The sequence below is a fragment of the Linepithema humile genome, chromosome 4, assembly GCF_040581485.1.
Source record: "Linepithema humile isolate Giens D197 chromosome 4, Lhum_UNIL_v1.0, whole genome shotgun sequence".
NCBI classification, from domain to species: Eukaryota; Metazoa; Arthropoda; class Insecta; order Hymenoptera; family Formicidae; genus Linepithema; species Linepithema humile.
In genome coordinates this window covers 2,664,242-2,687,117 of record NC_090131.1, presented here as the reverse complement: position 1 = coordinate 2,687,117, position 22,876 = coordinate 2,664,242, and the positions used below count along the sequence as shown (strand labels likewise).

The following is a 22,876-nucleotide window of genomic DNA, read 5'->3' as shown; positions in this document are numbered from 1 at the left end:
GCCATCTAAGCAGAGATCATTAATCATACTGGAAACTCTGCTAATTTCTATTAACATTCAGATAAGAACTCGGTAATAATCCTAACAGCAACATAATTTATAGTTTTATTCGAATTGTTCAATACATTACAGAAATTATCTGTAATAGATCTAATAATAAATAATTAACGTGCTGCTTTGTATAATAAATAATTAGCGTCTGCACTTCCAATTTCGACAAATTGCAATATTGCAAATTCAATGATATTTATGTTAAATTTTATAACAAGTATAAAACATTTAAACAAATCAGTATGTATATACATATATATAGATATATAAAGAAATATCTACATACATATATACAAATATAAATATCTTAATTAACAAAGTACCTTAATAAATACACGAGGATCTCTCGATGGTCCATGCAATGTGCCGCTTCATGCTCCTCGATGACTCGAAAGGATAAGAATCCTTGAAAATTCTGAATCAACACACGCGACGCGATCCGAAATCATACAATCGGCACTCCCGACGCGATCCGAAAATCATATACAATCGCCACTCCCGGTGCTCGCAAGATTTATTTCCGGTAAGTAAGAGTTGCAGATAGAATATATAAAAATATAATAGATCGCACTTGCTTCAACACTTCCCGATACATACAACACATACAATTCCGATATCAAAATATTCAACATTTCTAATATCAATCTGTACGTGGGATTCATTTACGGCGCACAAAAATCACGAAAATACTGAGAGACTTTGATTACGTATGGATGTTAAAGTAACATTGCGATGACTAAGCAGTATTTGAATACATAACCGTACTTGTGATCGAGTAAAGATAAACATGCGTAGAGGTTAAAGATTGTACGCGCCGCGCACTCTACATACAATATAACGATTGTTTTACGCGATTCGACACTACCGGTATTAATGTGTAAACATATATAACTTACTTTCACGACGACAATTTGTCGTAAAAAATGCGGCAACATATTTGCACGACTAACAACAATGGCGTAATAACGGCTCGACGACTAATGAAGACGGCGACAACTTCTCACAGAAGGTGCGAAGAATGCGTTCACAAATCTCCCCAATTATGACCAATGAACTATCGAGTTTCAAATGCCGTATTCTTAGAATTTTGTTTCTCAGAATTTTAGTTCCGCGGCCGATCTAACTGTTTGTAATATATATTATTTACTATTTCCAACGTTATACTATATATATTAATAATATTTAGCGAAAAGACATAATTTGTGAAAATGTTGAAATATATCCTCTCTTACCGCCTGATTGTTTCGGAATCATTCGATATTCATTACTAACTTATTGGCAAACCCGCTACAAGATTAAGGTACATATGGATATTATTTATCTCTCTGTGATAATCGCGTGATATCAGCACTTCGATATTAATACGCATATAAGATTCACTATTGCGACAAAAATTTGTGAGAAATGCAGCATCTTTACGCAACGACGGTCCGACAACTTATTATTAACGGCAATTTCTCACAGTGATGCCATCTGGTAGATGGCATCCTTAATTTCTCATGAATTTACGGAAAGTACGTTCGTAAATGTGATCCCTTCAATTATGACCAATGAGAAGTCGATTTCCAAACGCACTTGATACAAACCGCGAAAAATTACATCGTCATTAGTCGTCACGTCGTCGTTATATGAAGAAAATAAATACCATATTCAACTCAACATTATATTGCTTTGTACAACTCTCTTTTATCTCAAAAAGAAATAGTGTAATAGAGCGACAAACTGCGATAGAAAAGTGAGCACCGCGAGTTAGGGACTAGTTCGTCTCCGCGCATTGTCTCCAGAAGCGCGTGATGTGTTGCGCGGCTAGACGCAACTGCCATATTCCTAGAATTTCACTTCTCAGAAGTTCGGTGTTGCGCTGTTTTCTATTAGTTGTTTTTATAGAATCGTCGAAAATTCAATGTAAAGGTAAATCGCGAGAAGTTCTTGTCGGCGTCATTAAAATTATATTCGAGGCGTAAGTTAACCATAATCTTTCTCGGAAGTGTGTTATATCTCGGCGCTGAATATCGGAGCATTTTCGAAACAAGTACATTTCGCTTTATTGTCGTGTTCGGTTGCGCATATTTTGTGTCTTCGCTAAATATCAGTAGAACATTTAACCGAACCATCAGAAATCGAATAATACGTAAGTATACATATATATTTTTACAAATATTACAAGATTGTTATAAAATTATAATTATATCATAATTTATTACGTATATTGTGTATAAAGCGCATTTGTATAGCATACGATCTTTGACCTACTCGTATGTACACGAGCTTTGACCTTTACGTGCGTTTAACCTTTACTCAATCACAAGTACGATCAGGTACATAAACCTGTTTAATCATCATTGCGTTATTTAAACATTTACATATAATTGAAGTCCTTTGTCATTTTCATAATTTTTATGCGTTATAAGAAAATTACACATCACACAGATTGATGTTAGAAATACAGAATATTTTGATGTCGAAGCAAATGTAGTGCAATCTATTATTGTTTCCACATTCTATCTACAACTTTTACTTGACAAAAATAAATCGTGAGAATATTGGAAGTGCTTATTGTAATCATGTGTAATTTTCAGATTGTGTCGCGAGTGTTAAACCTGAATTTTTAAAGAGGATTTTCACGAGAAATTTCGGAGAAAAGAAGAAAGACAGGAAAAGTCATCCTACATCATTGAGCAGTACATCGTTAAATCAAGAAATCTCTGCATTATATTAAGGTAAGTGAATTGTTTTAATTTTAACCAATCATATTACCAATTAGTAGCAGATTTCTGAGGTTTCTCATTTGGTGAGGATATAAAAATCAACATGCGACGTGCCAGAGCATGTAAATTTTTGACAGTTTAATTGGTCAACTTTCTATTTAAAAATTGCTGTAACTTTAATATTTTTATATAAAAATTTTTGCTATTAACCGGTGATACAGCTGGTCTGGAATATTCCACCTTAGTCTCATTATTAATCTTTTTGAAATTTATATATTGAAAAATATTTCTTTGCATAAAGGAAAATTGAATCCAAAAATATGTTGCTTGTATTGCATTTGTTATATAATCATTTAACATAATAATTTTACACATTTTTTGCTCTGTTTGTAAGTTTACTTCTAAAATTTTATAATAATATTATTATAAACTTTTCTTATACATTTATTTCATAAATATCAATGGTATTTATGAACGGTAACATAAATGTACATAAATGTATTTTTCACTCAACAATTTATATAATTTACTAACACAGTAAATTCACTGACATAGTAGATCTAATGAAGAAAATTCTATATCCATATTTATATCTTTACATTAAACAAATAAGCCAATTAAGCAAAAATTATTACTTATTGAAAATAACAAATTTCGTGTACATTTAAAAGATATTATCTGAAATATTTCGTAAGAATAACTTTTCCGTATTATTTTGCTCAGCAAAAATAATCACGTCGACGATGGCAGGTGTGATGTGGGTAAAAAAATGACTCTTGTGATTGATATTAATAGCAACATGGTATGCAATAAATAATCGTTTATCGGACATGAATATTTCGGCCGTGCGAGGAATCAACTATATCAGACAGACAAACAGACGAACGACGTAGACAACAGTAGTAGTGTCGATTACACAAGCGAACAAAAATCGCGTGCTTCGTGTCTGAAAACAGAAGCGGCGAGACTGACGGTGAAGCACGATATAAGGGGACGAAAAGGGTATGAGGTAAACGACGGAAAAAGAGAATAAGAGGGGGATTTAGTTAGAGAAACAGAAAGAAGGATAGAGGGAGAGAGAGAATATAGAGAGACCGGTGGAACGAAAGGAAAGGATGCCCCGAGCACCACCTAATCAACATCTGTCTAGTGCCTCGACCTTCTCCTCAAGCCACTCAACCCTCGATAACTCCACGTGTTGCGTGTTCGAGATGCGCAGCGTCAGAAACATGTGATGTTGTTTGCGCATTCGTGAACTCGATTGCAATGTCCGATTAGTATATGGGAACGTTGTGGCACAGGTGATAGCAATTTTTCAAAAGAAAATACGGGAACAGAATTTCTACGATTTTCCACGATTTTCAGAGCAGTAAAAATTTAATTTCCTAATTGCCGTTTTGTACACATGTAAGCTGAGAGCATCCTTTAAATCGAATGCAAGTTGAGATAATGTGAATATTTAATTGCATGAATATACAATATTAATACGGTGTTATTTCTTGAATGTTAGATATTAAGAAATATATATTTTCGTTTTAATATCTTTTATAATATCGAGATATCGTGACTTAGCTTCGATTTCGCATGGGTCAAAAATGCGCGTGAACATCGCAGTAGGAGTCCTAAGGGCGTTCTATTATGCAAAACGACCAACACCTCCCTGACGGACGTGCGACGGAATCGGGAGCCGCAGTCGTCCGATCCTGTTCGTAATGCCGCGCAGTACGTCATCGCTCCCGGAGCGTAGCAAATCGAGTCAAAGTCTCCGGCAATCTCGTGGACGCGTTGGCCCGGCAAAACGCTGTGGATGCGTGCTTAAAGACAGAGCACGAGTGGTTGCAACCCGACACCCGATAAATTCGATATCAACCGCCCTCCCGCGCCTCGACCCGCATTTAGGTCGGGTCCTGGCCGTGGCCCTGGTTCGCCACTACGTACTTTCGAGTCCTTTTTGACTCTCTTCTTCTCTTCCCTCTTTCACTAATATGCTTCTTTCTTCAACCCATGTCCCTTCCCCCATTTTCTCCCTCGCTACGTTAACCCTCGATCTTCCGGCCTCTCTTTCTTGCTCGTTTACTGATTTTCGCTCTGTCTCGCGTTTACAACAGGTTCGATATGGGAGAAAAAGAGGGAGAGAGAAAGAGAGAGAAAGAAAGAGAGAGAGAGAGAGCGCGATCGAGAAGATCAATCGAGAGGGAAGGCACGGTGCGCGGGCCAATCGCTCTTGCCGTCTTTATCTCACGTTGCAAACCAGCGGGCGAAGGCGCGCGGGCTCGCTTTTTTACTGCCGAGTCGGCCGTGAGGAGTGTGTTTGGTTGAAATTTCAGTCGAGGCCCTCCGCCTTTTCGGCGATGAAAGGTGGAGTCGAGGAAAAAAGAACAGGTCAACCGGTGACAATAACGACGAAAGTGTGCGCGCCGGTGGAAGAGAGACGGATGAGGGGGAGGACGAGACGGAGGACCGGATGCCTCGCGTCTTTCCACCTACGTGTGATCGAGGTCTTTCTCTAAGATGTCTCGCGAGACGCGAATTTCTTTTTTAACGCGCGCGGCTTGCCGGGACGAACATTCTGTTGAACGGCGAAATTGCATCCAAATCATAGAGCGATATTGGCGAAAATCAAAGCCAGTCGAATTTTTAGTTGATAAGATAATTTTTTTTTTTAATTGGTAATATAATTACGCATGAGTCACATTTTTCGTAAATGTATTACATAATTGATATAGATAATTGATAATTTAATAGAAGGAAAAGTCGGCATTGTTGCACATTTATCGATAACTTTGTTTTCTCCTTCCTTGTCGCTGACACTTGCATAACAATCGGTATTACGTGCAACACGATATGTGTGGTAATATGCTGCAACAAGTTACCGTCAATCCGTTGCTATTACGATCATATTACAAAAGACGTACGGGGCTTTATCGCACAAGACAGACGCGTTCTGATAGCAAGACATTTTGGATACCGCAATACTAATTATGCTTCCTTAAAATTTAATGCCGTGCCATTTGTTCGCCGCAACGTCTTTCGTATCCAATAAATCTTCCTTCCCTTACGCGCTTCAAGTAGAATGTATTTCGTATCGAGCGAAATGCTCCTCGTAAGTCACTCGAGTACCGACCGATCCTTTAAAGCGCACTCCGGTCTGTAAATACCGTCGTTGATACTTCGTCTCCTCTCAGAAGGAAGAGTTTGATTCTCAACGACGGGGAGTGTGCATTCCACAACTCGTTCGCGAATATCGGCGAATTTTTTCGGGAATCATACCGAAATGCACGTACGTCGATTTGTTGAAAAACATGTTTGCTTTCATAACGGCTGCTGCAAAATATTCGTATCTTCCTATCGATGTTTTAGATCTTTACCTACACTTATTGTTAAATGCGAAAGATTGAAAAAAAAAAAAAAAAAAAAAAACAAGTACGCGAATTTCATTTATCTCGTTTGCCCAGCACAATTTACGAGATGCGTATGTTCGTTTTGTATAATTTGACTCGTCGAAACGGTTGACAGAACGCATGAGGAAAGATAAAGCGCGAGATAACTGAAAGCGGAGGGAGAAGATGCATAAATAACGATGGTGAGCGGTATTGTATATCACGGTTTGGTACGCGTCCGCGTCCGTGCAGCTTCTATCGGTAAACAATGTTTTATTCCCCCGTGACATTCAGTTGGCGAGCGGCGGATATCAAGATCGCCCGTCCGCGGTAAATAAAAAGATACGAAGCGTCCGAAAATCTCTCTCGCTCGCGCAAAAGGCACCGATGGCGCGATCGAGAGACAAGATGCCGAGGAACGCGGGGATTCGGGATTCACTAACGCCAGAATACCCTTGAAACAAATGAACGGCGAATTCTCGCGGTTCCGCGTTGCTTTTCGGATGTTTACACAGGTGTTCGAACAAGATACTCAGGCCGACGTCGATTTCGGCGATTTTGTATTTCAAGAGAGAACTCAGATTTAAGTGACGTGATATACGAGCCGTATTTATCTAAAAATCTAATATTCCTCACTCTGCCTTTCTTTGACGTATAATTTTTCATCAAATTATGAAATCTTGGTCCGCGGCGCAATTAATAAAACGTTGCATAATGTCACGTTGTAAAATAATCGCTACTTATAAAAGCGACTTTCGATAATTTTATTAGGCGTTGATTATACTTACTCTATTTATGTATATGTACTTTACTATGTAGTTTTATTTATATTTCATTTATTTATATCTCATTTTTTTAATTTATGGAAATTGCAATCTACTTAGTTACACTTATTACGATGTAACGTTAATCAGCATAATTATATGTATATTGTCTCGGTTGAGTGAGTGTATCTTGAATCACATTTTTTACTCATTTTAGCGTACTCTGATTATACCGCGCAGCGACATAAATCATTTTTATTTTTTGTTCCGAGAAATTATATTACAGGAATGAATTATATTGCAGTATCGTGCCTCGAATAATCAGTGATCGTTTTTATACTGTCTATCGCTTACTAATGATAGTAGCTTTCTATTGATATTTAAGTGCTGTTACATATGCCAATTTTCTTAAAAGCAGAAATCGTCGAAACAGGAAGGTAGTATCGCAAGAAGTAAGTCGATCTAAGTAATTGACTTGAATCGGAATAGTTATTAATATTGAAGCTTATCATTATCGCGACGAGAAACGAAAAGCAATTGAGAGGAAGAGGAAGGTGAAAAAAGCTTGAGATCGTTTTTTATCGAATGCGCGTGATCTCCGCGGATCGGTAAAGTAAATAAGAGGGTTGCCTGCCTCACGAATTTAACCTAAACCGTTCACCCCGGCGCCGAGGCGAACGAGAGGAAGAGAAGCGGGGCGGGGAAGGGGCGGGAAAGGGTAGAGAGAAGCGAAGATTTTGGTAATAAACGCGCGTGGGCGAAGATCGGAGACTTTTACAGTAATTCCAGGCTCTTTACCCGACAGATGCCAATTTAAATTCTTTTAACACACACGCCGTATCTTTTTTCCCCTTCCCGTGCCTCTGTCGGACGTGAGAACGAGCACTTTGTTAGGAGCAACGTGAGATGATTCGAACGCGACTATGTGGCCACATTCAATTAAATACACATCATCCCGCGCGCTTCTGTCGTAATCATAATGATCCTTCCGTTATTAGAATCGCTCTTGGAGGTCGAGCAGTCGAAAATCGGCTGTACCGTACTGATTGCTTATACCGATAGTTATTGCTGATTGCCGATTAGATAACGCGCTACTTCAGATTTGTGCGCTTATTACTGATCCCATACTGATCACATCGTGAATTTTCAATCCTGTTTAATGATCCATCGATGATAGTGAAAGTATTTCCTTTTCACGTCTATGTCATTACTTATCAGTTGACATCGCTGCCGCAGCGATGGCACGCAGAGACAGCTCCTCGTGTTTGCGCGGAAGACAAGAACGCGTCATCGATCTCTCGCGGCGGGATCGTCAACGAGACTCTCGGCGCTTTCTCGTCCCTTCCCCCTCACTCTCGACTCGCCTCCGTCGTTGACCAGTGACAATATTAAATAAATAGCCGCGCGGCACAGGACACGGCAGGCGATTTCGCCCAGGGCGAAGAGGAACGATAGACGCTGTTGGAAAAGACGCCGAAAGGGGGGGTGGACGACGAAGAGGCGAATACGGAGAGAGGGGGGACGCCGGGTCCACGAAACGCAGCGGCATGATCGTTTGAGAAATGACAACACGACTGCCGACACTCTCTTCTCTCGGTCCCGGTCCTTCCGCAGCTTTCTCTCTCGCCAGCCCTTCGGTGGCTTCCACGCAGCACTAATCTCTCTCTCTCTCTCTCTCTCTCTCTCTCTCTCTCTCTCTCTCTCTCTCTTTCTCTTTCCACGTTTTTGTAGTCTTAAATACTCAATTAGCTTTACCCAGCTTATTATGAAATATGAAAAAAATGTTCTCGCGAGTTAAACAGCTTACCGGAATTGTTTAGCGGCGTTTACGTTTACGAGATTGCGGATACATACACCGCTGTAATATCATATTATGCATTCGTGTGTGGCTACTCGCTTCCTCCGCGCTGACTCCGCACGCCGATGGGAAGAACAGAAATGACCGGATCTGGCGCGAGTCTCCGCTTTCGCGCGGCTATCTCCGTTTTACGGGAACATATCGCGAGATAGCGCGATATCCCGCATCACCCGGATGCGGACTGCTGCGTGTTGCCGAGCCCTCGATCTTCCTCTCGATAGGAATCTTCGATACATCGTCGGTCGTTTACATCGGGCTGCGATACGATGAGTTTTTTATGCGGGAAAACGCGACGCATCTTTCTTTAAGCGCGCTTTTAAATACAATGATATTATATTTGTTTCTGCTCTTTATACTATGGAGAATTAAATTTGGTTAGGCTGGCTTGAAGAATAGCAAAAACTGACATCTGTTAGATTGTGCGTAATTATGTGAAAGGCGTATAATGTAATTTGTATTTTTTTATACGTTCGGCAGTCTATATTATGTTTGTGTTGCGGATTGGATCAATTTAATCGGCGCGTTACGCGCGATACAAATTACCGGTTGGCATTTAAAATCGTCTACCCAATCAAGCGAATCGGAGCGCAGCGGGAGCGAGGTAACGCAAAAAAGTTGGATCATTTAGAAATTATTTAAGTCACGCTGCTGCGAGAAGTCTAAGAACCTATCCGGAAATGTTAAGCTTATGTCGGATTGCGTAACCGGTGCTATTCGCAGTCGATATTAATCGACCTCGTTTACGCACACGCCGGTACCAAGATCTGCGCCGGTACCAATTAAATATCATACGCTACACTTGATTGCCTAATGGAGAAATTTCCTCTACGATAATTATTAATTAAAGTAAGCAGGCCGCTCGTAAAGCTCTGTACGCGGCTACACGTATGAGAAACACGTTGAGAGACACTGCGACGACGAGAAAAGCACCCATAGAGGCTCGCGGAGAGTGAATGAGAGGAAGAGAGAAAAGAGAGAAACATACAAGAGGGCGGGAGAGAGGGAGAAGGAGGATTGGAAGAAGAAGAGGTGGGCCCGCATAGCCTCCTGCGAAGTAATATGCTCTCGCCGCATGAGGTCCTCTCCTTTCCCCTCCCGCGTTCACTCACCCTTCGGACCCCACAAAACCCTTTCTTTCACGTTCAGCCAGGTACGTCCCTCCGCTATATCGCAGGGCTCCGTCCCACTTGATCAATGTTTTAATTGCCGTTAATGATTCGGAGATATCTCTCACGCGTCCAAAAATGGAGAACGAGCGCGAAAGGGGGCACGACGGGACGACAGGGGGCCCCGGGGATGCAAAGAGAGAAGGAGAGAGGGGAAAGAGAGAGAGAGAGAGAGAGATATTTAAGTGTCTAGTGACTACACCTCGAACCAGCGTTCTTCCCGCAGGGTCTTTGACTCTTTTCGTGGCCGCGGTTCATTGTACCAACGCTTTTCTAAGAGCATCTCATTTCGTATTCATTGCCTCGGCCGCGAGTATCTTCATTAGCGCTTTTGTCGAATTCCTCGCGAAACAAGCGGAGTCTCGCGTTCACCCGTGCGTCTCGCATTCACCGACAGGTAGGTAGGTCGAACCGCCAGGTCGAACCAACTTTTCATCGCACGAGCGGTTCCGTTCGTCTCTTCGAGCTTCGAGATCAATTTCGTCTGGGCACAATGCGCGTTTATAGAACCATACATCAAGAGCAGTTACACGCGCGCCGCTCGCATACCTACGCTTCTCGGACGATCATTCATTCTCACTAATTGTTATTTAATTACGGAACGTTAACGTTGAATGATCTGCATTATCTCGGTCGCCTTCGGATCTTTACGCGTTGCACACGAGGGTTTCGCAAAGTGAAGTTAAAATCTATATCGAACAAGCGGCGTACAAATTTTAGGACAATAAAATTAATTATAATTAACTGATTTATTAATTACAATAAATTGAAAATTACAAATATTTTTTGTAAAATGGAAATTAACATTGGAAAGGCTATACAAGAATTCTGTATAATCGAAATCAATTCTACTAGAAGAAATTCCGTTGAATGGAGTGAAATCTCAAGTTGAAATCGTACACATGTAGGGTTCAAAGAGACATGAGATTTTAATGCAGTCGTGCGTGTATCAAATTCTACCGTTCTCGATTTACTCATGGTCCACTGTGCACGTGGTCCAAGCATAACGACGCGGCGGGAGGTTGGAACCGCAGGGCGATAGGGTCCGATGTGAGCGGGGATGGGGACGGAGGTAAGAGGAGGTATATGAAATAGTAACTGTCAGCGTGTAGGCCAAAGTTGATGGCACATTGTCGTATTAAGCCGGGGGTAATTTGTCTGGCCTTCTCTCAACCACCTACACCCGGGAATGACGGCCGTTCGACGACCTCTCCTGGCCTTCGATTCGACAACAGCGCGTCTTCTCCATCTCTTCTCCCGATTGCGAGAGGGAGAGAAAAAGAGATGGAATAAATAAGAAAACAGAAGATTGCACATTCCGATGATAACCAGGAGACGGACTTGTACTCCGAGCTTTATAATTCGGTCAAAAGGGCGATCCCTGACAACGTCGCATACGAATTTACAGAAGAAACACCAATGCATTCGGCAATGTGCTGAAATAAATTTACAAACGATCGCTCACTTTTCGCTGCTCTAATTTTTGAAATTAAAATTTCTCGATCAATTCTCTCAGAAATAATTCGATGTCATTCTTGAGTTCACTCATGATGGAGATCTGATGTGTTAGGAGACACGATATATTCGGCACTTTGTAGCTTTTTTGCGCGTCACTGTGTACCGAATTTATCATAAGAACGAAAGATAGACGGAATAAGATATAAGTCACAGAAATTTCTATAGTGATTTTGCTTTCATTAGTGTTACATAATGACCGAACCGAAATCACGCCGGTATTCGTCCCTGGACGACCTCCGGGGAAATACCACGCTCAGTAAATGGGCCTAATTTTTATCTCTCGCGTCTCATTTCTTAATGCCACCTCCTCCATCGCCCTTCCTCTCGTTTGCTTGATTACACAGCCGAAAGGAGACGGATTAAACCGCACTAGCTCTCTTAGAAGCGCTTTTATGCGCGTGCTGTTACTGCTACGGAGAATCCGTGAATACGCGAGAGTGCGTGTGCCATCGGCCGGCCAAGGAGGCGCACACGCGAGAATCCGGCTTTTACACCTGCGGCCTCACGGGTGTTACCGTATAGAGCGGTAATAATAATTTGGACGGCGACCAGCGGCCCGCATTTGATGTTCCAGAGTCGCCTGCTGGGCGAATCGCGCGACAATGTTGTTCCCCGTGGGACCTCCTAGTACGCAACCCGAAGTAATCGATCATTAGTCCCGGGGGCTATTAAAAAGCGGCCGGGTCCTCGTCCGAACCCGAGCACCACTCTGCGGCCTTGATTTCGCCACGGCCATCGTTAATTAATTCAGCTCACAGGAAGGTGCGAGTTTTTGGGTCCTGCCGGTTCTTTCGTCGCGACATCCGAACATAATCGAGAGCGATACTTCGAGATCTCGCTCTCGATGCTATTTATCAAATGTGGAAAGCAACCAATCATTCTGTTATCGCCTTTTGCGATACCCGAATCGCTTAGATTGAGAAATGTAGCAGTGTAGATTACGCTGACTTCATTAGCAACGTCGTTCCCTAATTAACTCGGTCTCTTTATATTCTTTTATCCGTCGAGATACACAGATGTAAGAATAGATGCAAGAACAGAATGCCACAGAGGCGACTCGCAATTCGGTGGGAACCCTAAAAAGCACTACTTGAGTTACTCGTCCGGCGAGTTTTTTCAATGAACCTGTCAAGCAACATCATTTTCGTCAAAAATTTAATAATATCAAGCACGGCCATAGCTACAAACCGCGACGACTCCATTATATTTTGTATTTTATCATCAAAGAAACTGTCGTGTAAAAAGTAAATTTTGATATCGCCAAATGCAGAGTTAATGACACGCAAGAAAACGAGGTACAGAAGAAGGAAATAAAAAAAAAAAAACACCACCCAGATACGCAGGAGAACTACCGACCTGCGAAATTACTATGATTTCGCTAGCATCTCCGGAAGATCGATAATAATCGCAATCGCGAAGTAGTCATTCGTAACGAGCGTTCCTCGTGTACGTGGAGCGAGACGAATCCGCTATGGCTGGCAAGAAAAATCGCAGTGGAAGGAAGCGAGAAAACAAAAGTAATGGAGGAAGGAAAGACCAGACGCTATAACACAAGAAGAAGAAATTCCACTAACTGAATATTTATCCAGGCATTTGATATAAAATAAGTGTTATTTTATAAACTGACAGCGAAGCACTTTATATCTACACAATCAATATGTTGCACATAATTTTATCAGCTTTCTTGGACTCTCAAGATTTACTTCGATTCCGTCACCAGTTTAATTTGTCATTCAAGCGATCCTTTTACGTACAATTCCTACTTGAACGTTTTAATAACGGCGAGGATATTCATGTATCAGCAGGCAGTGAATTTCACGGTGCTGCAAAAGGAGACGAGGAAGATATAAAGCTGATAATAAGCGAAAGAGAGAAGAGAGTAGAAATTCAAGAAACGGACGGCAGGGAGAGGAGCCGTACGAGCGTCTATGCGACCTGCCTTGCGCATCGCTTACGCATATACGTGTATATGCAAACGCGCCGCATGGGGCGACGAGACGACGGCCGACAGAGTACACGGAGCGCCGCGGAGGAGATGGTACAAGAACAAGAGGAAGAGCAAGAAGAGCGAGGTGGGAGAGCGAGGGGCCGCGCGCGGAAAAGGGTCGGAAGCGGCGCGGGCGGGCGGGCGGCCGCGGAGGAGAGAAGAAAGGTGTAGGTACTTCTGATTCTAATTACCTCGAGTTACGAGCGGACAACCGGCCGATCCGCTGAGGTCCACGGGGGTTTTCTTGCCGCGCGACCGCGCACGCCGTAACTCTGCTCCCCATAGCTTATAGACCACGTACCGACGTAATGGCCCGGCCGGGCGATACGGTGCGGATGCGATACAGTTACGGGGTAGGCGAGGATGATGAGCGACGTGAGCGCACCTTCGGGATACTCTCGTGCGAAGCCTGAGATCGTCCTCCGCGAGATACTGGCTTTTCGACGTCCTCGAGAGATTTCTTCGGGTCTCTCGGAGCAGAAACGCGATCGGCGAGATGATGCAGTGCGTCGTTGCACGGAAATGTTTTGCTTATATCGTTACTTTGCCGCTCTTTCGAGATATTTTTGTCGTACGAGCGCGTGATTAATGCAATAATTACGTGTATTATAATGATACGAAGTTTCCAATTAATTTTTTATAGGCATTATAAATGGTATTAATTTTAAATTTGCTGTAAAGCGAAATGGTAATAACAGGTTCTGAGAAATATATTATAAATTAGAGATATTAATTCTACGAAACCAGTTGCGCGTTAAAGATAAATAAAGTAGGCGTATAAACTTCGAGATGCCTCTGTCTGCACTCGATAAGTTACAAAGATGTCGCTATCGAAAAACGCTGTCTCGTTTAAAAGAAGAAAACCGACTAATCGAGTTCTAAGGGGAAAGCCGTACCCGTTGCCGTCATTTCTTTTCTTCACGATTGCGCGCGTACCGACGGAACGAAAATATTTCCCACCAACTTTATTTTTTACCTCGTTAAATCGAGCTCGCGTAACCGGTTTATTATAATTTTAATCACCTGCCGCTAAATCAATAGCTCGTTAGGACATTTTAAATATCAAGTTATTTGTCTAAGAAAAGGGATCAAATATTATATGGTTATCGTCGCGAAATCTTCTTTTCGTCTTTGGTCGAAATCTAAATTGTGCTTGCGACTGATGCGACGAACGATTTTATTTGATACCGCTCTTACAAGCTGTAGTTAGTAATTACGTGACGATATCAGACGCGACCACCGAATTCATTCGCGTTTTCAGCGTCCCATCCCGTTTCCTCTCATCCGCGCCTCTTTCACTTTGTTCCTTTTGCGCTACGTCTTCTTGCGTTTTTGATGAACTCGCGGGAGAAAGAGCAAGCAGTTCTCTCCTCACTTTTCGCAAAGCGTGACCCATTACATTTCGGCAGCACGATAATGAGAAGGTGTAGAGCAAGAGGAACAAGAAGTTGACGACAACGAGGATGGTTAAGCAAGGTTAAAGAGGCCCCGCAGCAAGGCACAGACTATCCATGCGTCATTAAAAAAAGATAAAAACACCGCGCCAGTCGCGGATTTCGTGATAAATGGGGAGGCACGTATGTGGTGAGACGGCGAGCCGCTTTCTCCCGTTCGACCAAAAAAACGTAATATTTATTCACGAAAGTGTTCTTTCACGCGAGCACTCAAAGAGTGAGCCGGAAGTCTTTTTTTCTGTATTGCGGCTTTTCTGTAACGCTTCATATTGCTTCCACTTTTTTTTGTTTACGAAATTGACGTCATGACAAGAATGAAGCGGGCGAAAAGAGAGAAGGAGAGGCGATACAATTTTTCCTTTATAAAATTCCCGTCTTATCTCAGCTGGTCTTTTGGTCGTTTTTTTATCCAATGATAAACCGCGAATTTTCCTAGTGACACACGCGATATATCGATACACCGCCGTGTCCAACCATGCGAATCTCCGTCGCAAGTAACCGTTAGAGATTCCCGGTGAACTGAAGAAGACGGCAATTACTTGAACGCAAGTCCTCGAGGTGAGTCGAAAGAATTTTAAACGCGCAACGATACTTCTACCGGCCTCACCGCGTCCTTGAAATGATCCAGAAGCTACATCCTCAACTCAAACTTGCTGCATTTTGCTGCAGCTGAGCAAATGTGGACTCGTCTCGATTCTATCAGGCTATTGCCGTCGCGCGCTTTCGTCTTTTACCGCTAATTCACTACTTGAGATATTCTCGCGATTATCGAGATTATCTTCCTGGAAATTTCCGAGTATGAGTAAAAACGGTGGGTGGCGGAATGTAGGTGAAAAGAGGTGAGCCGGTACCGCTACGTAATCTATCGGCGTGCATGTCGATAACGAAGCGGAAGAGGGAAAACGAGGAGAAGAAGTGCGATGAAGACGACGGTGATGACTGTGCTGATTTCGATGGACATGGGAGAGGCGTTTCGGTTACCGCGGGGGGTAAAAAGCGCATTTTAACACGGTTCCGCCACGATCGCATTCCGTTAGCCGTGCGGCTGGCCGCGATCATTTCCAGATTAACCATCGAACGATAGAGATCCTCGTTACATTGTCGCGCACTGGAAGAACTCTTTTCAGGACTTATTATTTTTCCGATAGACGTTTTTGTCTGCGAGTTTGACTGCGCATCTAATGTAATTCTTTTCTCATCGCTATCGAATGCGATCTCGCGACTCGACACAGTTGAAAGATAAGAATCGTGATTGATCGACAGTGCGAGGATCGAGAGAGAGAAGGACGCATCCACCTCCCACTTTCAATACAGAAGCCGTAGCGCGTGATCTCCTTTCGGCCGATACAATGAGGCAATTTCGCGATAATGACGTTGCAGAAGTCAACGACCGTGGAATGTGTCGTTAAGTGGTTTCGGAAAGAAATCTAACGTTTTATTTTAATCGTGTTTTACGAGCGTAAAATACGCGCGGCGTCGGCACCCGCCGCGGTCGTTGGCACCGGCGAGACAGCGCGGTAAATAATGCAACGCGAGATTACGTCGCGGGGCGAAACGGTCGCGCCGCACGGCATTTCGTCAACGGCCCCGGACGCCTTAACCACCGCGGAGAAAAAGCGTCGCAGCGTAACGAGCTGCAAAAGAACGAATAGCGTAGCGGTAAAAAAGCAGCTTCCTTGTTAATAACGAGCGCGATCTCGAGAATAAGATTACCCCGCGAGACATAAAATTGAAACGCGTAACATCGATGGCCGCTCATCCGCGGATCGCGATGCAACGAACAATAATTCGAAAAATATTCCCGAGCGTGACTTATCAACAGATACGTCGCACAATATAGATGACTTACTCGAGACCGGTCATTTGTCATCGTGCAATTTTTCGGGATATCTCGCGAGACATGCGAGGAAAGAGAGCGCGAGTGGCCGCGCGCACACGTGGGCGACGCGGACGGCACGCAGAGATCGTAGCGTAAATAAAAAAAGAGAGAAGCACTTCTGGTTCTCCTCGATAGCCAACATTGTATCCTCACGAGTGGCTGCTCCAATATGCACGAGGGCCTTATCGAGCAAGCGGTGGCAAGTTCTGCGACGTATCGAGATTCGAGATGCGAAAAGGCGAAAAAGAATCTCGAGCGAGAGAAAAAGAAAAGGGGGGGGGGGGTGGAACAGAAGGGACAGAATGGATCGCCGGGCATAATGGCCACGACATTACGATCGGGATTACGCGCGCCGAAAAGTAGACCCGTTTCAATGCCAGGGCATCGTCACTCGTTCGAGAGGCGTATGTTATGCGCGTTCGCCGTCCCCCGGGTCCAGCGGTGCTCCGGCTGCCTTCGCTCGCTTCGTTTGGCTCGCAACGGGACGAAACTTTGCCGGCGGCCGGCACCGGCAACCGCGCCGCTCCGCCGCGGTCCCCGTCGGCCGCGCTTACGGCTGCGGAACTATTGGCTATCTCTTGTTGTGTATCTGGCATATTGTTAAGTTAATTGAAAGGGGTGATAAAATCGCGATGTTTTTTGACGTTAAGCGAGGTGAACGGCTCGCGAGAGAGCGAGACGGTGAGCGGCAGCGACGGCGGCGGAGAGAGGAAGAGAGAAAGACAAAGAGGGGAGAGAGAGAGAGAGAGAGCCGCGGGAGGGCGTAAGTCTAACCCAAGGCAGACGGAAAGAAAAAGAAAGATCGAAAAAGGTGGAGGGAGCGAGAGGGAATCGCACGCACGCAAGGGAAGAAGAACGAAGAGCGCTGTCGGGAGCCGCGAGTTCGCCGCGGCGCTGTCTGTGATGAACCCGAAGGGCCGGTGCGAGACCACCCGAACAGTCAGGATCTCTTCCCCGTCTTTGCCCGGACGGTGTATGCAGAAGTGGCTGAAAGCGGAGGAGTAGGAGGTGGAGCGGAGCAGACAGTAGTGGGACAGGAGAGAGTACGTCGGCGTGGCAGAGCGCCGACGCCCCTTGAGATTCTTAATTGCAGATAAATAATGAGAACGCGAGAGGTAGGCACTTTTGAAAGTGAAATTAGTTGCGAGAGCCCTTCGCGCGTGAGTGAGGAGGCTGCCTCTTCCCGTTAGACGATACAAAGGTCTCTATTGTTTTTGGTATGATATTGTAACGGACACATGGATGAATACAGGCGTCTGCGGCTACTTATAAAATATCGACTCGGAAACGCGAGTTTGTTCAATTATTCAAATTTCAAATGTTAAAAGTACAATTTGGAAATAAGTAAGCGCGGAATGTTTTTGAATGTTTTCACCGCAAGCGAATCGAGAATATCTAGATCGCGTACTACCACTGGCTGGATTTTAAAAGACGACAAGTTTGCGCGACCGGTATGGCTCCGGAACTGACAGTATGACGCGACACATTCCTGCGAACAGTGTAAGAAGCCCTCAGCAGGGCTAAAGTGCCTGCGTTCTCAGCGCGGCGCGTCAATTTTCTCGACGCGTCTTTCGAAATCAATCTAAGCGTGCACACAGCACTGACATTGACGAAAACCTCATCACCCTGTCCTCCTGCGAGATATCCTTCCACAATCTTCTCCGTCACGGAAGGAAGAGCCGTGCGAGGTAAACCCGAGCGAGAAACACGCTGCGTCTCCCCTTGTGTGACTTGTCTTCGTCGGCCCCATTAACCGAAGAGAATCCCGAACGATGCGTCGCAAAGGGTCCCCATCCGACGTAGGTGACAGTAGCAACGCGCTTCGAACATATCTCGAACATCAGAGCTGGGATACGTGCGACGTGCGAGCCACCGTAACGCGCTCAAACGAGCACCATAACGAGAAGAGCTCGATCGCGAGCAAAAGGCGCGAGATGTGGAATTTAACGTTTGAAAATTCGGAAGTTATCCACAAGCGGAGCGGATTCCTATTCGAACAATATCAACGCGCCGAGATCGCTTTCGGACGAAACGTGCGGGGTCACGTGTGCTCTTAACAAGGATCAGGAAGGTAGAGCAGGCCGTGTCATACATTTTGCAATGTCCAAGATTTACTAGCGTTGCGCGTGCAGACATGAATAGAGGATTCCGGGGTTGAGCTCCCCCTTCCCTCTCTCACTCTCTCTCTCTCTCTCTCTCTCTCTCTCTCTCTCTCTCTCTCTCTCTCTCTCTCTCTCTCTCTCTCTCTCTCTCTCTCTCTCTCTCTCTCTCTCTCTCTCTCTCTCTCTCTCTCTCTCTCTCTCTCTCTCTCTCTCTCTCTCTCTCTCTCTCTCTCTCTCTCTCTCTCTCTCTCTCTCTCTCTCTCTCTCTCTCTCTCTCTCTCCTTCTCCTCTCTTTCCCTTTTCTTCTGTTTCCGTCCCTCCAATGCAGATAATTATCTGAGGAACCTATGGCGTGCTTTATGCTGGAATGCATTTCTTGTACAGTCCGACGCGAGTGACGCTCGCACGAGCCCTTTTCCGCTACCATCCGCGCTGACGCTATTATTCCTCTGCCGCGCGCGCTGTTTGGACGACTATTTACTGTGTTTGTGTGTGAATGCAACGTGCGAGGGAGAGTATACACGAGTATGTGCCTACATACGTGCGTCCCTCGCTCCTTCGCCTGTGTGCCGTTGTACGGGAGCGTCACGAGACACGAGGAAATATCTAAATGCATCCGGCGTAATAACGCGAAATCCCACGGTTGTGTGCACGTAGCTGTGCATGGACGCGGCTCTAATTAATATCCGCGCAATAGCGCTCCGGAAGCCGTGAAACAGCTCATATTACTCGCCCGATTCTTGCGGATCGACGGTTCGTTATACTGTATTTTCCCGCGTCACCCGTTATGTCGCGGGATGACCGTATCCGTGGCTCTTCGCCGCATTACGTCATCGTATAATACGCCACCATTTATCGCGACAGGCGTTGAAATCAATTCTCTTTCGTCAGAGATTTTTTATGACATTTAATCTTCTCCGCTAGATAGGATTATTGGATTAATTTTTCATAAACAATGTATATCTAGTCGATACAATACGTTGCTAAATAAATTTTTCTCCGAATCAGTCTTTAAATGGCCGTTGTGCCGCGCTTGGACTATTAAAGGCTTTCTTTGACTGGCATTAAATGAGATAGTCCTGGCTAACACAATGAATGGACCTTACATCACAAATTTTCGCGGTTTTCGCGTGTCGGAGTGTGCGTTAGGTGCGCTCGCGGATCCACAAAGCGCTGTATAACGTTACCCGGAGCTAATAAACCCCGAGGTCGAGGCTTGGCCCGCGGTTCTCCTCTTCGTCTTCGTCTCCTTCTTCCTTCGTCTTTGCATTTCCTCCGCCATACCGCCACCCCGTTCACTCTCATCTACGAGCGTTGACCACAATATTCTTTCCCTATCTTTGCCTCTCGCTCATCTACGCTCATCCGCGCTCGCTCACCTCACTCTCTCCTTCTCTCTCTTCCTCTCTTTGATATTGTACGAAGACCGCAGACACCGCTAGTTGGTTGGTCACCCGCAAATTATTTTCTCCTGAGAGAACTCATCTGGAAGATCCACTACCATTGCTATCTTTTCTAATCTCTTTCCATCTTACCACGTCCCTTTCCTCTTCCACTTCTAATCACGCTACGAGGCAACGCCCGAAACCACACCAAAGAAGTTGTATTGCCGACCACGATTGTACGCAATATAGAATTGTTCGATGTATATAAATAACAATACACATGGCAATATTATTTATAATATTCTCGAATAGCGTATCAGAAATTCGATCTCGAATGCATAATATTTTGCGAATTAATTCTCACACTTTGCCCGGCAGTCCCGGCGAATTTTTCTGGACAATTCTAGAATGATTGTTACTTCTTAGTCGGATTGCAAGCTGATGGACACTCGCGCGATCAATGCCCTGTTTGTTCAACGTACGCGGCTGAAAGCGAGCGATCGACGAATACGCAGCCGGTTTCGAAGCCGGAGGTGACGTTCGTGCTTGCTTCTTCGTGCAACAAGATTGCACGAGAAATGAATGGCGTCGAGACTCCGTCATACCGAAAATGCCTGCGGCAGTGCGGTGCGCAACGACTTTTGCACGCACATGACGAAAGTATACATATGTAGCGGTTTCGACCGGACCGGGTCGTCGTACATCTCGGACAGATAAAACGGTCGCGGAGATACGCAATCGTATCGATACGTAGGATCGTGAAATCTAATAATCTACTGATAATGATCACCTTCCCGATTGTTTCGCTTAAATAGACCTATTACGCTGTCTTTATTGCCGCTCGTGCCGTACTTAGCGTTCGACGATTATCAGAACTGCGACATTTATTGGATCGTTAGCCATTGTTGCTGTATTATCGCCGGCAATGAGCAGCATATCAACACAATATGCCTAACATAATGTTTCCAATGTGGCACGTAGAATTTGCAGTTTCGTTCCTCATCTAATCATACTTATTGCTTATAAATGCACGCATCCATCGAGTAATTTAAAGGCAGTAAATTTCGAAATTTGAGGCGTAAAGATATTTAACAACATATGAATACATTTCCAATTCATCTTTCCTAATTGCGCATACGTTGTTACAGCATATATTCAACGCATTCAAGCGGCGTAAAATTATGATTCCTCAAATTTGTGCATCGGCCGCCGCCTTCTATTACAGCTTTCGCGCGCGGAAGTTCCGGCCGAATTGAGCGAGTGCGGCCTTTTTGTTACAATTACAGCGTCGATCGCGTGATTCCATTTACGGGAAACAAAGTTGTATAAGTGACCGTGACGAGAATCTGGAATCTTCGAGAGGCCGCGGGCGCATAAAACCAGCCTTGCATGCGTATACGGTAAATGGTTTTTACGGTCCCATATAAATCGTGCTCACTGCTTCAATAGTCAAAGCGGAGTAGCGATACGCGCGAGAAAAATCGCAGTTTACCAGTTACATCGGCGCGCAATCTCGCATCTCGCTTCTATTAATTGCCCCCTCATTATTTTATCTCCCCGACGCCGTGTTCAGATATACATCTTGGACGCCAGCGCGAGAAATACGCGTAATGTTCATGAGTATCAATATCATTTTTTAACATGTCTAATCTGTAAATTAGTTATGATTTTATACGACGTAACCGATCGCTGTTACACCGTATAAATTCAGGCCGACAGCATGTACGCGCGCTTAAGAAGAGCCTCAATATTGATTATTTTCTCGCAGACAAAGTGTGGGATATCGATGAGCGTGATGCGCATCCCGATAGGAGATAATAAATTTCCTGCCTCGTCACGAATTCGCGGTATTCGCGACAACGGAACCGCGATCTGTTCCTCTTCCGCTAACGATATTAAATTGTTCTCTTTTTTTCTTTTTCTTCCTTCTTATTTCCGGAAGGAAACCAGTTATGTAACGCTCGCGGTGCAAAGTCCCGTGGCCTTCTGGCAGACAACTTGTTTTTCACGTGATTTACAGTGGGCGAAACGCGGCCGAATTATTAATAACCCGATCGTCGATCAAGATTATACGTATGTGCACAGCCTATCGATATATTTCATGCACTTTTATCGGCGCCTCTCATCTGCTCCACTGGCAGAAAGTTGTAGGGGAGATAAGTGGTGTCGAGAATCTGGAATCTCTCCGCTCGCGCCCCGAGGCTGCGAAACGCTTTGCACGCGTACGCTTTTTGTCGAGCGTTCTGCATGCATGCATGCATGCACAGCTACCTTCCTACCTACTGGTCAATCGGTAGCGCCTAATGAAGGACCCAAGTTACATCAAGGTAACGTTCTGTTTTAAAGCGGCACCGGTGTTGTCGGTCGTTATTAATGCACTATAAAACTTTTCCGCCGTTTTTTTTTTTTTTTCTTCCTTACCAGCATACGCGCGAGCCATTAACGCGAGTGTGCGACTAAGATTTCTATTTATACTGCCATTACCGCGATATAAATATAATTTTAATGTCGTTCCGGCATTTCAGACCACCGTGCCAACGGCTCCTACGCCCAGGGGTCTTTGCCGTTGACATTCTCGGTCGTATATCTTGGCGAACATGATATAAATATAATTTTACGATATA

The 22,876-nt window shown here is 44.3% G+C and overlaps 1 protein-coding gene and 1 long non-coding RNA gene across 5 annotated transcripts in view; one reads left to right on the top strand and one right to left on the bottom strand.

The window, feature by feature from the left end:
- Positions 1-22,876, bottom strand: part of ds (dachsous cadherin-related 1) — a 293,968-nt gene that overhangs the window by 210,976 nt on the left and 60,116 nt on the right. The window contains exon 1 of one of the 2 annotated variants that reach the window (XM_012367034.2): positions 375-1,145. The exons of the other annotated variant lie outside the window; for it this stretch is intronic. The gene's annotated coding sequence lies outside the window, so the exon portion shown is untranslated. Of the gene's footprint in view, positions 1-374; positions 1,146-22,876 lie in introns of those variants that run through there. 2 annotated transcript variants of the gene reach the window in all.
- Positions 1,265-22,876, top strand: part of LOC105672241 (uncharacterized) — a 74,890-nt gene continuing 53,278 nt past the window's right edge. For all 3 annotated transcript variants that reach the window (XR_001100776.2, XR_001100774.2, XR_010890113.1), the window contains exons 1-2: positions 1,265-2,182; positions 2,631-2,771. This is a non-coding gene — a long non-coding RNA (uncharacterized lncRNA). The remainder of the gene's footprint in view (positions 2,183-2,630; positions 2,772-22,876) is intronic.